This window comes from Colius striatus, chromosome 5 (genome assembly GCF_028858725.1).
Source record: "Colius striatus isolate bColStr4 chromosome 5, bColStr4.1.hap1, whole genome shotgun sequence".
NCBI lineage: Eukaryota > Metazoa > Chordata > Aves > Coliiformes > Coliidae > Colius > Colius striatus.
In genome coordinates, this window is record NC_084763.1 from 21,094,361 (window position 1) to 21,113,080 (window position 18,720).

Consider the following 18,720-nt stretch of genomic DNA (forward strand, 5'->3'; position numbering starts at 1 on the left):
AATGAGTAATCTACGGTGAGGGATATCATCACTTTTTCTAAACTACAGGCGGTTTCTTTCCCATTTCTTCTTATTGATGCTCTCTAGTTCACGTAGTTGTTACTTTCTCTTACTTTCCAAGAAAAATAATCTTTTATAGCTTGTGTCATGTTATGGAAACATTAACATAATCCTATATTCTGCTTTCTAAATTATTTAATTCACTTATTTATACTTTAATTTTTTTTTCTACTGATATACTTGATATTCACTGTAAGCCTGTCTTTTGATTTCTGATAGTCCAAATACTTAAATGGAGAGACAGGCTTTTCTCATTTTCCACACTCTATTTGACTCAATTATAAATCGGAAAACATCAGCACAGGGATAGAGACCATTCTAAAGTGTAGCTTGTTACAAACCAATATCAGAACTGTGATGTGAATAATGTGAAAACCACTGTGTTGCATCGATATGAGACACATTGTGATCAGCTCTTGTTTCCAGAACTTGCATAGAGCAATGTTTTTTATTTCTTTTTCTATATAAACATTACTTAAGCCATTAGCTGGGGATGTTTTTTTTGTTTTGGTAAAAATTTGCAGGATTAGTATGTTAAATATATCGATCTTTCCAAGCAAACCAGTCACTGATTAGATCCAGCTGTGACTGAATTGACTTGTGATACTTGAGCAATATATTTGTTGTTATTCATTATTACTTCAATACAAGACTAAGGTTTCACTGTAGTAAGTCTGCTGCAAATATACATATTCACTGTTCTTCTTTTGCAGGCTTTGTTCAAGGGGAAAATGCAAGAAGGAGATCATAAAACCCAAAGAAATTGGAAACTGGAAATCAGAACAGCCAAATACTTTGCTAATGGCTGTGTATAAATGATGCTGATGATAGCTTTCAAATTCTAAATTGCCTCCTGTTCCTTATTTAGTCAGTGCGGCTTTTTTTACTTAATTTGTTAACACCGATAGAAATTAGAAAGAGCAGTAGTTACGACAAATGGACTATGTAATTTGAAAATTGTATTTTGTCACATGTTTTAGTCACAAAACCTAGTTGAAATCAATTGTCCAAACATTCACTTAGCATATTAATAAGTAATACAGGAATACTCTAAGCCCTCTTGAATTAGATATATTACATCTTGTTACAAAATTTAATGCCATGCTTAATAACTCAATGCTCTAGAATAAAAATACATTTATATGCTATCAAATTGTAACTAAGATGCTAGTCGAAATTAAAAAAAACCCACAACAACCACTTTTTAGTTGGAACTGTTCAATATGTTGATTTGTTGACAATTGTATTTAATTTCTTAAAAAGAAATCCCAATGTTTATTCCTTCAAAGTAAGTATATTTTTCATAGTTTATTCCTAAATGCAATTTAATTTGTTTTGACAACAGTAGTCAGATCACAGGAGCTATTTGGACACTCACGTGCAAAATCAGTGCTTTCTAGGACTTCTCTTTTTAGAAAATGTCTAGATGGTTATGTTCTTAGGTTTTAGATGGATACACTGTAAAAGCAGTAAAGTACCAACTTTTCACAAGGGGAAGATGCAGTTTCCAATTCAACAGTGTTCCCTTTTCATATTTTTAATAGGAAAAATTATTTTAAAATAGCAGCGTATCCCTTCATTATTTCAATAGACTTATCTGACGGTAGTTAAATTCTACAGAAACAGATTTTGAAGAGACATATTTTCCAAAAATTTTTGTTCTTTGCTTGCAAGTGTGTTTTCAAACAGCTAAAAGAAAGTTAGTAAAAAGACAGGTAGGCAATCAATAGCTGGATTTTTTTTTTTTTCTTAGAATCATAGCCTTGAACATTTTTAATGTGTTTCTAACCAGCTCTAGTGTGCTATTGAATGCTGTAGTATTTTCTTTTGTCTTACTAATAATGAATTGACCACTTTCTAGAAAATACATCTAACAATAGAAAGTTCTGAAATTTGTAAAGTACATATTATTAAGAAGTTCAGTCACAGGAAAAAGAATTGCAATTTATTGAGGAGAAATATCTAATTGCATGTTGTTACAAATTTCAGTTTGAATACTGAGGAGGTCTTCATAATGCTTAAGTTGTCTCTTTGCCAGTATTGCAAAGTAAGTTGAACCATGTTGCTTACATTTCCTGTTACATGATTATGTGAAGTACCCATTTGACTTTAAAATATACCATGTGTTTGTTACATGGAAATTTCCAGAAGAAATCCAATGCCTTAGGTCACTTAAATCTCTTTAAGTCAAACTAAAAATTAAAAATGTTGTTAGCATTTTGTCATCAAACACCTTTATTCTTCATTCAAAGGCTAATTACAGAAGTCTGGTACTGGGACTGCTACTTCCATCTTTCTCATTGCTGCTGGTGGCTGAGAGTTATCACAGCACTACTTGACTGTTGCACATGTGGAGAATATCAATCTAAGGACAACTGTGTCCTTTGTGTTTGAGCGCCTGCCACTATGTAAGTTAATTTTTCTATATTTAAAAAAAAAACAAACGAAAGAACCTGAATTTGTTTCATTTTCATTAATGACATAATTACGCATTTAACATTTATAAAAATGATATTTGTGATATTTTTGCTATAGTTGTCCAAAAATTTAAATACCTTTTTGGTACAAAAAGGAATCTTATTTTGCAAAAGTAGGTGTTTTTCTCCTACTTTTACTGCATTAAATTTTAAAAAGTTAAAATAATGACTGTAGTATTTTGTTTTAAAAGTGAGGATAACCATATTGAAGTCTTTCCACAGAACTGGTGAAACATAGTATCTATGGGACCTTTTCCTTTCTTGGTCTCATAATGTGCTCTAAGTCTCGACCTGGAAGGGCAATTCACTATCTAATTCAAACCTCTCCTTACATTAACAACATGGCAGTGTTTAGTAATGATACAGTCTTTGCTGTTAAGGACCTGCCAATTTTTCCTTAAATAGCTACATTATATTACCTCAATTTGCCATATTCCCTCTGTTTAGTCTGGAATTACTTTGCAAATGTTAAGGTGATACTCTTGAATTTTATAAAGGAGTTCCAAAATGGAAATCCTAGCAATGTGGATTTGAAGTACTAAAATTGTTCTGTAGGAAAACGCCAGTTCAAGTGATGAAAGGTCAGAAACTCATTTTAACAATTTTTTACTTCTACTGACCTCCATCAGTGACTTTGATTATTTTTCCTTCATGCTACTCTGGATAATTAAAAACCTTTTTTGAAGTGATTTTTAAGACATATATGTGCTTGTGGTTTTGTATGTATAGTTTCTGTACCTTTTAAGTGTAGTTAGTTTTTTTCCCTGTGTTGCCATAAAGTACAGAACACTACTCCGTACATTAAAGAAATAGAGCCTATGCATCAGAACAATTTTCACGCTTCACTCAATTCTTAATGTAAATTAGTAGGAACATTGGTTATCCATTTGAGAAATTGAGTTGGTATAAAAATAAAAATGCACTTATGGTATGTGGTGCTTTGTGTATCATCCTGGGAGTGTTTTGCTGTTTATCTGTCACTTGCATTAGAAAAAGCAGTCACTGGCTGCAGGTGACATTAAAAATTAAAGGTTAACCTCAATTTCTTTACTGACCAGACATGGGGCAGAAAGTTCTTCTGAATGTGTGCCTGAATTTGGAACTGTCATGAAGAGTTGAGAAGTAAAAACTTTTGCTTCTGGTGGCTTACTCTTTTTGTGAGTGCATGTGTAATTATTTCACCATCTTTAAGTGCCTATTATAGATTGTTATTAAGATCATTTTTCATTGTATCCAACTTTGTGAAATTACAAAATGATGTGATAATGCTACAGTAAATAACTGTAATGAGCTCATTGTACTGATATACATAATCCTATTACTAGAGAATATCTCTTTCAAAAACTGGTTAAAATTGTTTAAAAATGGCTGTAGTGCCTTTTGAATATTCTGGTTAGCTCAATATACATTTACTATAAAACAAGTTTTACAGAATCATGAATAAGCCTGGGAGGTCCTTCTTTAAGTATTATTCCTTTTGATAAAGTTGGCTCTACTCTGCAATGAGTTCAGAGTGAGCCAAATTCAGTAGCCTAATGCTTCCCTGCTCTCTCACTCCATATGTTGGAGGCAGTATTCAGACCAGTGAAGAAGACCTGCTTCAGACGGGAGGGATTTCATATAACCTGCCAGATATCTTTCATTTACAAATTAGGTGTTACGCTTTGTTCAGTGGTAGACCAAGCTACAGACAAGTCTTGATAATCGTGATGCAAAGTTGAAACTGTGGCCGCTGCTTTACCTTCCGTTTCACCTCTTGATATTACTTACCCATGCAATAACGTAGTATGCATATAATCAATAGATCTGCTGCTTCTTGTTGGTTGCTGAGTGAAAATGAGAAGGAAAAAAAGAAAAATGATATTGCCTGCTCTACTTTCACTATTAAAATGAATGGATGCTAAAATGCATCCATTTTCTTCCCCATCACCCATTTGCTGAACAGTGAATCTCTTCTGTCTTTCGCCGTTTTGCCTCTTACAGGTCTTCTTAGGAAAACAAGATACAGAAATTTCATTACTTAGAAAAGAACATTGTGATAGACATTGTTAGGGACCCTAGTATTTCAAACGTATGACTGTTTTGCTTCATAGGAAGCTTGACATAATTGTTTCAGGACTGCTATGCTGTAGATTTTTCAGACTGAATTAAATCACATTCAGAACTCTTTCACTGGAAAGTGATAATGCACATTTTGTAGTTTTGCTTATTATTGCTAATTCGTTATACCTATATCTAAAACCAACAGTATCTCTGAAAATAAAGTATTTTTAGATGCTATTTATTTTCTGGTATTTCCCTCAGCTTGAAAATAATAGAATTGTAGAATCATTTTGATTGGAAAAGACTGTTAAGATCGAGTCCAACTGCTAACCTACTGTTGTCAAGCCCATCACTGAACTAAACCAGATCTCTCAGTACCTCATCTGTGCATCTTTTAAATATCTCCAGAGATGGTAACTCCATCCCCTCCCTGGGCAGCCTGTTCTGGTGTTTACCAACCTTCTCAGTGGAAGAGTTCTTCCTAATCTCCATTCTGAACATCCCTTGGCAACTCTTGAGGACAGGAAGGATCTTCAGAGGGACCTGGAAAAGCTGGAGTGATGGGCTGGCACCATTGTATGAGGTTCAACGAGGCCAAGCACTGGGTGCTGCACTTGGGCCACAACAACCCCCAGCAACACTACAGGCTTGGGGCAGAGTTATTGGAAAGCCATGCAGCAGAAAAGGACCTGGGGGTGTTAACAACCAGCAATGTGCCCAGGTGGCAGAGAAGGCCAATGGCACCCTGACTTGTATCAGAAAGTGTGACCAGCAGAGCCAAGGAGGTGATTGTCCCCCTGTACTTGGTGCTGGTAAGGCTGCACCTCAAGTATTATGTCTAGTTCTGGGCCCCTCACTACAAGAAGGACACTGATGTCCTGGAGCATGTCCAGCGATGGGCAATGAAGCTGGTGAAGGGTCTGGAGAACAAGTCTTATGAGGAGCATCTGAGGGAGCTGGGAGTGTTGAGCCTAGAGAACCAGAGGCTGAGAGGAGATACGGTCAATCTCTGGAACTACCTGAAAGAGAGTTGTAGTGAGGTGGGGATCGATCTCTCCAGTAATAAATGATATGGCATGAGGAAATGGGTTCAAGTTGCACCAGGGGAGGTGTAGTTTGGACATTAGGAAGAACTTTTTTACCAAGAGAGTTGTTAAGCATTGGAACGGGCTGCCCAAGCTGGTGGTGGAGTCACCATGCCTGGAGATATTCAAAAGACACATAAATGGAGTGCTGAGGGATATGGTTTAAAAGTTTACTGATGGGATTGTTAGTGTAAGGTTAGTGGTTGGACTCAATCTTAAAGGTCTTTTCCATCCATATTAATTCTGTGATTGTATGATAATGATGAAACTGGTCAAACAAGTTTGACTATTGAAATAATTTATAAGGTAACCAAAGTACTGTATAGCTTTTAACATAGTTCCTTTGACTTAAGGAGTAATTAAACCCCATATAATAGTTGGTAATCATTGGCTTGTAGCCTGGCTCTAAAGTCACTATTTTATAAACTGGATTGTGAAACATCAGGATATATGAAGAATATGTTTTAGAAGAAATATCTCATGTAATGAAATACTACAGAAAGTGGTTATAATTTGAAATGCAGTACTTTTAAAAAAAGAAATCCTTAAGTGATTTTATGTATTTTCTTACAGACTCTTAGAGTAGGTGGCATTTTATAATTTGTCAGTTACTTCTTTTAAGTTCAAATAAAATTCTATCAGTCTAAAAACCATTATCTGGGGGCTTGCAATCATATTACAGATGGCATCTTTTCTTAAACACTACAATAAGCTGTGGTTTGTGGAGCAACTGAATTACTCATTTGTTACACTTATACAGCTCATAGAGGTCATCACACATCTGTATGAGCAGAACATTTTTTTAAAAAAGCAACAAAACACATTCATTGCAATGTTTCTGTTACTGCTGTTCCTACGGTGTGAGTGGTCCATGTGCCTATGTTTAATTTATGGCTCTATTGCAGAGATCAACGAGAGAGAGAGAGAGAGATATCCATGAGCTAAAGACCTTTTTGTCAGATGTAGTAAAACCTGCAGGACATGCAGCTTCGAAGAATGAAAGAACAGGTCCAGGACTGAGAGTTATTTTGCAAAGCGCTAAAATCGAGTTATATCCAGGGACAAGCTACCACACAGTAATTCATATAGCTTTATTTTCAGTAGCTGTTGACTAACCTGGTGATATTATCCCATTCTCTGCAGACATCCTTTCTTCCCCCTTTGCACCATATCGGGATTTATCACTTTATATAGCCGGTTCTTACTTGACTAAATTGTTACTGCTTTACATGCTTCTTAGAAGTTCAGATTGCTTCTGGCAGTCATCAGTCTTTGCTGCATCTCCCTTGCCCTTCACATGCTGCCCCATTTGCCACCTGAGCCTAATTTTGGGCAGCGTGACTCTGAAGCTTGAGCTGTCCTTGGCAGAGTCCTGTCAGGTCTGGCAGAGCTTTTTACATTGTACCCAGTGCCTGCTTCATAATTTGTTTTCTTTTTAACCAGAAAACCAAACTTGCTAGTTGGACACCCCAGTACTAAGGCAGATCTTACCTTACCTTACTTACAATACTTAAATGAGGCTTATAAGAGAAAGAGGTTCTTTTTGGTTTGTTTTTTTTTTTTTTTTCCGCAATCAGAGCCTGATGGGGCAAGGGATAGTGGTTTTAAACTCAAAAAGCTCGTAGATTTAGATGAGCTATGAGGAAGACATTCATGGACAAAAGCTAGAGAAGTTCCACTTAAGGAAACTTAAGGAAAAACTTCAATGTGAGGAGTGAGGGAGCACTGGCACAGGCTGCCCAGGGAGGGTGTGGAGTCTTCTTCTCTGAAGGTTTTCAGATCCCAGCTGGACGTGTTCCGGAGTGAACTGATCTAGGCAGACCTGCTTGAGCAGGGGTTTGGACTAGAGGATCTTTAGAGGTCTCTTCCAGCTCCTACCATTCTGCAATTCTACAGTTACGATAAGGATGCTGACACAGTGGAACAGCCCAGAGAAGGTGTGGCTGCCCCACAAGATTGTAATATTTAGTTGTGTTTGAAGTGACCCTCTTATAAAAACTATCTATAACTTCCCTTGGAGGGAAGGGATGCTATTTCATGGGTATCCTTTCTCTCTTTTCCTTCTTCTCCTCCCCAGGAAGTACTGTTGGATTTAGAGAACACTTTGCTGCTAGGAAAAAATGAAGTTCACAGGATTTTAGTGCTCTTTACTCGTAAGTTACACTGATTTGAATGTCTGAGCATTTACTGAATGATACTAACAGGTACCAGTGTGCAGTTGGATTCCAGTGTTATGGACTATATCTCCAATGCAAGTAGCAGCATTGCTCATGGTGTTGTGAGTGGCCAGCATTTGTGAAAACAGATGAATAAAGCAAAGTTAAAGTAACAGTGATGACCAACAGCCTACTAGTTCAAAACCCTCCACGTATTACTTAGTGCTGTTAGTTCAATGAACTCCAATATTAAATATGTAACTTCAAACATTTCTTGAAGATAAAAGCCATGATGGTCAGAAGTTATTTATTATCAGCATCCTATTGTATTTAACTAAATTAGTGTGGAACTTTGTAGAACTCGTAACTTTCTGAGCAAACAGTATATGACTTAATTTTAAAGGCTTTCTTTGAGAACATAACATTTCTACAGATTTACATTTTTTAAAGAAGGATTGAAATATTGCTATCCACTTTTTCAGTATTTTTCTCAATGTTACATGTCTGATCCTGGAAGATTTTTTTAATAAGCATTAATTTAATAAGTGTTGATTCTTCTAAAAACAGTTGAACTAGATTTGGGGAAAACGCATTAAAGTCGTTTATTGTTCAGAAGAAAAAGTTATTTTTCTTCTGTAACTGTGTTTAACAAAGAGGGAAGTAGAGGGGAGAAACAGAAGAATATGCTCATCTCTCGAGGTGAATGTATTCTTTCTATAAAATGTAACAACAGAAAGTAGATCAAGACACTCTTGCTTGGAGACAGTCATACCATCTGACAGGAATGTGATTTTGATTAATTTAAAATCTAGAAGCAACAATATTTCTTCCCTGAGTATACAGTAGAGAGACCTTAATTGTACAGTGCTCTTGAAAGCACTGATTGTACTTTGTTTCTTTTTGGTCATTTATACTCTGACTTTGGAGGATGTTTTACTCAAAGCCAATACAACAGCACTTTTCTGAATTTTCATACTATTACTGAGTTTCCTTAGTATGCACAAGTACCTGAAATGAACAGGAATGTAGTGGAGTTTTGATTTCATCGTTGTTTTTAAGAAGCAGAACACTTATGAAGAAGCACAACATTATCTTCCATTGGATTTTGGCTTTAAAACTTTTAAAAAAGCATTTATTTGCAAATACAAGTTTTGACAAAAGCAGGGGAAATTATTAAAATATTTAAGTTGTAGTTCAGCATCTAGTTACTTCTAATCAGAATTTAGTGCCCTAATTGAGGATATTTTATAGTGTGAAACTGCTCCAGATGAATAGTGACCCACTAATTACGTATCTATATTCATTTAATGTGTTAAATGCATTTTAATGAATGACATGTAAACATTGAATGAATTTGTGGTTGGTTTTGTACATTAAAATGATAGATAGGAAAGTTACTTAGATTTGTAGTGTTTTGAGGGAAATGTTTTCATTTTACTTCAGTGTTTAGTTTTTAAATAGAAATATATATAAATATAAATATATATAATATATAAATAATTATATCATATTATAGATTATAATGATTATACTGTTATATTTAAATATAAAATTATTCTTGTAAAAAATCTTTTTCTCATTCCAAAGATAATATATTTAAATATATCACTAAAAGGATGAACTAATTAATATCAAAAAGAAAGTTCTAATATCCATCAAGTTTCTTCATAACATGACATTTTCTTTTTACTCCGCACAGGGATCTGTCTTATGCTCCTAGATTCTTTGAAAAGAAAATCTGCCCAACATAATTTTTGTAACGTATCTGATACTGTTCTTCTGATGTAATGCTTTCTTGAAAATATCATTAATGGACAAAGTTGAAAAGCAAGAACCTGAAAACAGAGAAGAATTAGTATGCAGACTTCTTTGAAGAATTGTGGTAAAAGCTCTACACAAGACTTCATCAGTGTTCAAATATTTTCATCATCTTGTGTCTTATGACTATTATTTTTTAAATTAACGTTGAGGTTAGTTTAAGGTTTCGGTATTTTCCCTGCAGCAAGTATTAGGGAGTGGTATTAGATTGACTCCACTATTTCCTGTACAAATAAAGTGTGGCAAGGTCTTTTCAACTTCCCTGCAGGTTTTGCTGTTAGAAGTCCCAGAAAATAAGTGTCTCTTTTCACAATATGGTCTAGGAGGAAGCAAATCCTCTTTGTTAGCCATAATTTGCACTGGTGACATGGTGATACTGACTTCCTTTTTCCCAGACATTCAGCAAAACTTAAGTAAATGTAGTACTTTACACAGAAAATAAATTGGCTCAAGTAATTGTGGGATGGGAAATGATACTTAAGGGAAGAGCTAGTTTGATGGTTTGGGTCACCATCCAAGTCCATACATTCCCAACTTGCCAAACTGGAACATAAAGTTGTAGTCCTTTTAGATTAATTTTTATTACCTTACAAGAGTAAGAGTGATCAGAAAAGTCATTGTTCTTTTCAAGAAGAAGGTATACACAAGGTCTACACTTTGAAGGCATACACAATCATTGCATTTCAAGTTGAATCTTCTAATGATTGCATGTTGAATAACTTGAAAAACAACATACATAAGCAGCAATTTCATTATATGCAGGGCTGACCTGATTCATCTTATGGGCCAAATTTTGCTTCCTTAAGACGAGTAACATTTTTTTCATTAACATGGTGATTCTCAGGAATCATTTTTAAAAACAGCATATGAATATGTGGTATTATGAGAGATATTTCATTACATAAATTTCCATTTACAGTCCAAAATTGTCATACTGAGCTCTCACCAAAACATACAAAAAAGTTCCTTATTTCAAAATAAGTCAGAATATTCGGACCAATTCGATTTGACAGTTTTTCATTCTGAAAGCATTGATTTTTTTTTTTTAATCAAATTTACATCTTTAAAGATTGAAGGAAATACTTGGCTGACCATCACAGAAAAATCAGAGCAAAGTATACATAGAAATACCCAGGATTTGTATGTAAGGATATATGTGTTAAGATAGGTAGAGAGGCTAATATTCTTCTTAACTGAATAGTTTATTTTCCACTCTGAAGATCTTTAAAAGCATTCTGTCTATTTGATGGAGCAATAGCTTAGTTAATGAAAATTGATATTTTGGAGTTTTTCATTCTTCTGTAACATCTGTAAACATTTTTTACAAACTGTACATGCAATTCTGTAATTAACATAGTGTTTCCATGGCATTTTTTCAATGAATAGAAAAAATATTATTTATACAGATGGAAAAATATATTTTTTGTCATCAATACATTTGTTTCGTTTTGATGGGGTTAAAATATAAGCCATCAACATGTAGTTTGGTTTTTGTTAGCTTTTTACAAACCTCTGTAGATTTTATGCACTTCAAATGAGCAATGAGGTGTAGTCCAGCACCGTGTCTATACAGGAGTAAGATCAATTTAGAATCAAAGCATTTTGTGCTTTTACGGAAGATATATACCTCTCTGATCGCAGCACTTATTTTCTTTATTTTTCATTGGTGTTTTCTCTCCATATAATGTACATAGAAAGTTAATGATGAAAGAGTAGTAAAGTATTCATTGAAACTGAGAATTATAGTATTTGCAAATGTAAAATCATAATTTACATAAATGTTATAGTCAAGAACATTATGAATGTAAATATGCCTTCATCTATTCTCAGTCTCACAATGCTGTTCGTTGTCCAGTGGGAGATGAAGAGTGATGTTGAAATTGCCATTTAACCTATTATAGCAGCCTAAAAAATGAAATAGCCTTGATGTAAATATGAGGAGGGGAAAAAGAATCCATCTCCATTAAGTGACATAAAAAAACATGTTAAGAATAACAGGCGGGTGGGTGTGCATTAGGCATTGAAATCCCTAAATTTGGACTCTAATTATAAGTACAAGGACAATTGCCTCCCACGAACTGTAAGAGGTTTTTCAAAAAGAAAACATGCTTCACAGTTTTTCAGGCACCAAATAAGGATTTTCTTTTACATTCTTTTTCTTATGATACATAATTCCTTCTCCTGTGATACTAAATGAGACTCGACTAAAAAAAAAAAAAAAAGCTTAATTCCTTTGTTTTCCTTGGTATGATTTAGATCCTCAAGTATTTTTCTAGATCTTGTAACTATGCTGAAGAAGTCTTACCCATGTTATAGTGCCATAAGGAGGTATTGCACCATTATATCCAGATTATTTGGGGAAATTACTATAGCTTTGATTTTTGTTTAGTTATTTCAGCTTTACATTAATGTTACATAGACCTGTTAGGGACCAGTGATTGATTAAGCTGTTACATCATTTAGGTCACTCCGTTTCTCAATTACGCCAGATAACATACTTGCACACTTTCCTAAAATTATTTTTATGTTACATTTCATAAATTTTTTTCATGCTGAGAAACTGAAGAAAGGTATGACCCATGGAATCATAAATGAGAACAGAGTTGGTCTGTAAAACGTTTTAAATTGTGTATTGCATTTTTCTTTCATTTCAAACTGCTTCAGTGCAGGAGAGATCATTTTGATTATTTAGTCATTCAATCTTTGACCTAATACAAGACAAAAATTTTTATAATCAAAATCATTACTTCATCTTTAGCTTCATATTTAAGATAGAAAAGGAGATGCATTATGTCCCTAGCTAACATGATGAAATAATTAATATGTTGTATTTCTATACCACATTTTGCTGACTTTGTTCTTTCAATAATTGTGTCTTACAGTCCTTTTCTATGCTTGATTGGAATTGTTGACTATTGCATCTTTTCCACATATAGTAGGTTGTAGATCTCAATCAAGTCACCTCTAGTCTTATATATAAACTAATTATATCGATCTTCTCTCTCTCGTAAACATACAGTAATGGAAGGTTTTCCTGTTTATAATTCTTGTAACTCCTTTTTGGTCCCTTTTAATTTCAGCTTTCTTTTAAATTAAAGATAGTAGGCCTGGTTATGGCATTCCAGTGATGCCATATGTGCGTATAATTTCAGGTCCTTAGTACTACCATATATTTCCCTGTAATGCACCCAAGGATTGTTTCAGCTACAGCAATGTATTAGGAGCAAAAAAAGCTGTTGGTTATTTACTATGACTTGTAAGTTCTTTAGGGATTCACTGCTTTCTAGGATGTAATCTTGCATTTTATGTGTCCTCTCTTGATATTCTTAATGTTCTTAAATAAAAATAATGTTATTTCTACTTTGAGATTTACTTAATTTATACAGCTTATTGCAAAGGTTTTTACATACTTTGGTCATCATAGAGCTTCATCTTTTCTCATAACAATAAAGAGTCAGTCACAGATTGTATATGTGTTTTGTGTGATTGATATTTTAAAAGAGACAATATTGGGAACTTCACAAAGCATTAGAGCATTAATACAGCTCAAGGAACACTTATAATGTATTTAGCTTTTGCTGATACCTAATGATACAGCAAAAAAGCACTCTTCTACAAGGCTGCTTTTAAGATCCAAGGGAACTAGAGGAAATTTTAAGAATAATAGGATATTCAGGATTAATTTTTTAAAATCTGTTTTTCCGAGCACAAGCACAAAGCCCCCATCTTAATCTTTCTTTTAGGTATGTTGCTTATTTAGCTTTTAGTAACTTGTAATTTAAGATCACAGTTATTAGGTGTATTTCTGCATTTTATATATCGCTCCCAGATGCTACAGTATTAGTTTTTATCACTGCATATTTTATGAAATGTCAGCCTTCTGTTGGCTGTTCACGCAGCATTGTTAGTGATCAAAGCCACAACATAAAGGAGAGGAATCTAAACAGTTGGCTTATCTTTGTCCTTCATTGTGACATAATACCATAAAATTACTTTACTATATAAAAGGCAAGCAAAGCTTCACGTAACACACTCTGAAAAGGTGAACTTTTTGTTATGCTCTACAAAATATATAAATTCTTATCAATGATATTTTGTGTAAGGAAAGTAAAGTTAGCAATGATATCTTTTCAGTTTGGAAAAAGTTTTCATCTTTTGCTGCCTTTTTAAAGCACAGTGTTCTTTTTATAGTAAAATGTTATTATGAATCTATCCAATAAAAGTTTCTGTAATTGAAGAAATGTTGTGCCCTTTAGAATAATCTGTATGGTGTGTTGCAAAGCTTCTCTGGGATACAATTAGTCAAAGCATTCTGTATCACTTGAAGAGTGATAACTGGGAAGATAATAGTCTTTACATTGTGAAAACTGCTGGTGATTATCAAGTATATTTGACTTTTTTTTGTTTTTTCATGTGTGAGATTATTTTGAGTTTATCTAGATTTCTGGTTAAAAATTTCAGAAGAAATATAAGTCAGCCTTAATTTTTCTGCTTGCCTGAGTGAGTTGTGTGTCAAAACTGAAGTAATAAAGTAGGAAAAAGTCCACAAGCTCTGAAGATATTCTATAGGAATAAAAATTTGAATGATTTTGATCAGCTGTTGTGTATGCCCTGCACAGCAGTTGGTTCAATCAATTTTATGTTTTGGGATGGTTTTATTAAAACGAGCTGCTGCTTTCAGTAAATCACTGTAAAGATGCTAGCTTTGTATATGGTTTTTGGGGACCTTCAGCTTAGCATTGTAGTCTCTCAATACTAATATACTCACCAAGAGGCTGGGCTGAATTAGTGATGCCCTTAAAATGTGGAGTATTTATCAGGACAGGACAGAACACAAAAAGGAAATACAGTCTCATATTCTAATAGTGGTGGAGAAAGTAAAAGTGCAAAGGTATTTCTATGCTTTTAGTATATAGATAATAAACAAGGCTCTGGACAGTATTTCTTATAATGCACACAACTTGAGAGAACGTGTTTGTGTTTATGTTTGTTTCTCCAACTGCTGATATCATCATGCTTATCATACCTTGGATGCATATATTCTCTCACAGTGTGACCATATTTTCATAGACTCTTTAGAGGTTTTGAACAAACTAATAGTGTACCTTTTCTGCATGGCATTGTGATCAAGTTGGCGACATTCATGCATTTTTACTTGGTTGAAATATTGGTTGATAAATGATTGGTCCATATTTATTATTGAGATAGCTATATTCATCCTTTTTTACTTAAAATCTGGCACTGAAAGAGATCATTCCTACATATATTCAAAGGTTTTATTCTTTCCTGATGTGCTTTGACAATATAGCAGGTAAAAAGTAAACTTCTGTCAAGCGAGTTAAGGTTGAAGATGTTTAGTATGTCAGAAGCATTAATTAATTATTTCCAATTAATTAATTTTGAAAAGTGGAAGTTGAGAAAACAAAAATTCTGAAAATAATAAGTAGGTAATCTATCAGCTACCTGACAGTAATGTGCTCAGTTGGATCATCCTTCTGGTATGAATATGACATCACTCACAGTCCACAAAACTTTCTCCTTATTAGCCTTGACCACCAGCGTCAAGTTTATAATCTTCTCCTGACCCTCACAACTTAAAGAGAGAAACATTCAAGGCTACAGACCTATTCCCCAATTTTCTCAGATAAAGCCTTTTTGTAATCTGTTTCTGTTCAGATGTATTTCAGTAGTAGGTCTACCGTTGTACATTTTCATTGACTGCTTAGCTGAGAAGGTGAATTTTACATGTCTTATATCCAGTGGGATTCTGGTTTGCTGAGGAAGGCAGAAAAATCTCCAACCTGACCTGACTGTGATGAAGGATTTGGAGTTACTAGAAAGACTGTGATGCTTGTAGCAAGCTTAATGTCCACAGCAGGAGTAGCTGCATTCCTAGGAAAGAAAGATGTATGAGATAGTATAAGCAATCCTTTAGGTATCTGAGAATCAGGAAGCCAAGTATTTTCCACTTTTTCTTGCAGTTTAAAGAGCAAGAAAGCTCTTTTCTTTAACGTTAGGTGAATGTGGAGAGACAGCAGAAAGGAATGAAGGCAGTCTTTAAAGAAAGTGATTTTTCGTGTGCTCATCTTAGTACCTTTATCAGAGGTTTCAAAAGTCTGTAGTTGGAGGGTAAACACTTTTTTCAGAGCTCCTATTTCTTTGTACATCTAAGACTACTTCAAGCAGCTGGTAAGATACACAGATGCTAATGACACTTTAAGAGCTGGAAACATAGAAAGCTTATCAAAGCAGGTTCTCATATCTCTACACTGGTGAAACTCTTTGATTCTCTGACCAAGCAGTCATGCTTTCATTATTAAATGCACAGCTTTCACATATCCATTTGCAAATCTAATGTGCGCCCATTGCACAGTGACCAAAAGGCAAGTCATGTTGATGAAGTGCAATACATAGTTTGAAAGATGTGATACTTGTTTCTGTAATTAGTGCTGTGATGCTCGATCTTTGCCTGAAGAGATATTAAAGAGACAGAGTGATAACATTTTATTAATATACTGGATACAATCAAGGTAGCTTGGTGCCTTTTAACTTGATATTTTTTAATTTTGATAATGCACTCATGCAACTGATATGCTTTGGAAACTTAATTTCACTGTAGAGGTATTTTGTATGTGCAGATGCTCAAAATATTTTGTAGACTGGCCCTACAATTTGTGAGCATGTAACATTTCCATAGGAAAAAAAAAATTATGACAGTTTTGACCACCTTTCTCAGCTGATTGCAGAGGTATTCTTTTACTAGGTCAATGAATGCAGCACTTTATGAGCTTGCAAACAATGTTAGCACCTGCAAAACCAAAGGATTTTTAGCCCTTTGTTAGTGTGCAGTTATCCTCAAGTCTCTAACCTGAGGGTTATAAATGTAACTGACAGCAAAAATTGAGTCAGATTCGTAGTCAGAAATTTCTTAATAAGATATAAATTGTTAGTTTAGACTTGATTCTCTGTCAATGAAAATTGTGTTTCTGAAATGTAGCTATATTAGTTTACGCAAGGGATACCATGGTGCTTTTACCTATGGGATGTAGTAGTCAAGTTGCTGTTCTGTGCTGCAGGGAGCTCAATGAAGGTCAGAAGTGCTTATAAACAAAATTATGTACATGATACTGCAGCCATGTATTTAAGAACTTCATGTTGACCCCATCCTCTCTTGTGGGCAACATGCTAAATTATTTCAAAACACTTGCATTTCCATTTTTTGTGCTCATGTGTCTCTAGGCTGCTGGATTTGCCAAAGGGGAATGTCAATGAGGTTTCTAGAAAGCTGTATTCAATATACCTTTTTAGTTAATACACAGATTAGTATTAATGATGAGCACAATGGGAACTGTAAGTGTTGGCTCACCTGCAAGAATTAAGAAGCTTTCATGGTAACATTAGAATAATTAATATCTTTTCAAAGCTAATGAAGTTTTAGTTCAGAATTTATTGGTAAAGTGTAAAATACTAGTAATAAAGGCACACTTTGCGAAGTACAGATTCTCAAGTATAGCTTAAATGGAAGCTGCTAGAAATTCCTCTGTTCCTCTAACTCAACATTAAGCCGTGTCATATAGTGCTATCTTCCCCTACTGATTTTTCCAGGAAAAAAAATTACACTCAGCAGTTCTGTATAACAGAAGTTTTCCCCTACTGTCCAGCAGATAAGGAAAAACTGAAGTGCTTAATACAACTTCGTTGATAGTGACTATGAAGACACCTGCTTATTTTACAGTGAAAATGTTGACTTATGATGTAAAACAAGTTGCAGTGATGCAAAAATACTTGTGTGGCTTCTGAGAAAATTTCAGTGCTATGCCTTACAGTTCAAATATAGACCAGTGGAACTTGCAGTAATACTACAAAAGTGCTATTTCAAAAAGCCTTCATATTTGTACATGACTCAGGCAAGCAAAGGTGATGGTATTCTGTCTGTTCTATCTGAGGAAGCAGAACTTGCTAGTCAAGTCTTTAACCAAAGTGAGAAGGTCAGTGTTGGAAAAAGAGGGCAAGGGCTTTGGGATTGGTGAAGATATTTACAGGCTCATTTAGAATTCTTACCAAAGAAGCGGTCTGATCAGCCAAAAGGGGAGTCTGCAACAAGAGGGTGCTTTGTAACTGGGACAAGACTGTGAGAATTAATAATAGGTTTTGATGCATTAATAAATGCCACTTTACACTTTTTACATATCTGCTTTTGTAAGGATTCAAACTGGTAGCATTCATTGTGTTGAAAACATGCAAAAGTAAAGAAAGATGCTTGGAAAGTGCAAAAGAGCTTCAGAGTGCTTCAGTTTAGAGGATACCAACAGAATGCTACAGAAATACAAGTACTGCGGAGATTTTGGCTGTATTAAATGTCCACTTTGCTCACAAAATGTATGCCATTAAGCTCTTTGATTTAAATACTGGCAAAACCACAGATTTCAGTTTTACTGAAGTCCGCCCCAACTGTAAGAAGGAGTAGTCTTACAGTCTACTGTAGTCAGGAGATTGCAGTATTGATGTATTCATCATGTGCACTTTGTTTTATTGTGACATTAAAATGTGACAAATTGCTATTTCAGGTATAAATGGAGAGTTCATATTCCTAATTTTTATTATGCTATGAGAGGATTCCTATTTCCACTCAAGGTTGAATATTTTACAGTGTTCAAAAGAAATTTAACATGTCTGATTTAGCTGAGGGTTCAGATGAGGGTTACTTTTTTAGAATATATATGTGTCCAGGGTTGCAAAGGGATAAATGCTTCCAGGACTACCTGTTGGGGCTCCTTCTTGTATCAGCTGGCAGTCACTGGTTTAGTATGATTGGATAGGGAACATGATTGCCTTTCTAACTTTCTACCTCATGAAACCTGTAGGGAAGAAGATGCTGAGAGAAGATAGTTAAAGCTAACAGTGATAGGCATTGATCATGTCTTCTGCTTACTGCTGAGCTGGCAAATGAGATGTCTCTGTCTTTGTAATGGCTAAAATGGGATGAGCTCAGGAATATCTGACTATTGGGCATGAAAGAGTGTGAGACCCAGGAGGACAGAAGTGTGTCTGTTTGGGATTGGACAGGGAGGCCAAGCAATC

At 34.7% G+C, this 18,720-nt stretch overlaps 1 protein-coding gene across 4 annotated transcripts in view; it reads left to right on the forward strand.

The window, feature by feature from the left end:
- TBC1D5 (TBC1 domain family member 5) overlaps nucleotides 1-18,720 on the forward strand; it is a 327,211-nt gene that overhangs the window by 65,894 nt on the left and 242,597 nt on the right. Inside the window, exon 3 of one of the 4 annotated variants that reach the window (XM_061996640.1) lies at nucleotides 2,313-2,468. The exons of the other annotated variants lie outside the window; for them this stretch is intronic. The gene's annotated coding sequence lies outside the window, so the exon portion shown is untranslated. The remainder of the gene's footprint in view (nucleotides 1-2,312; nucleotides 2,469-18,720) is intronic. 4 annotated transcript variants of the gene reach the window in all.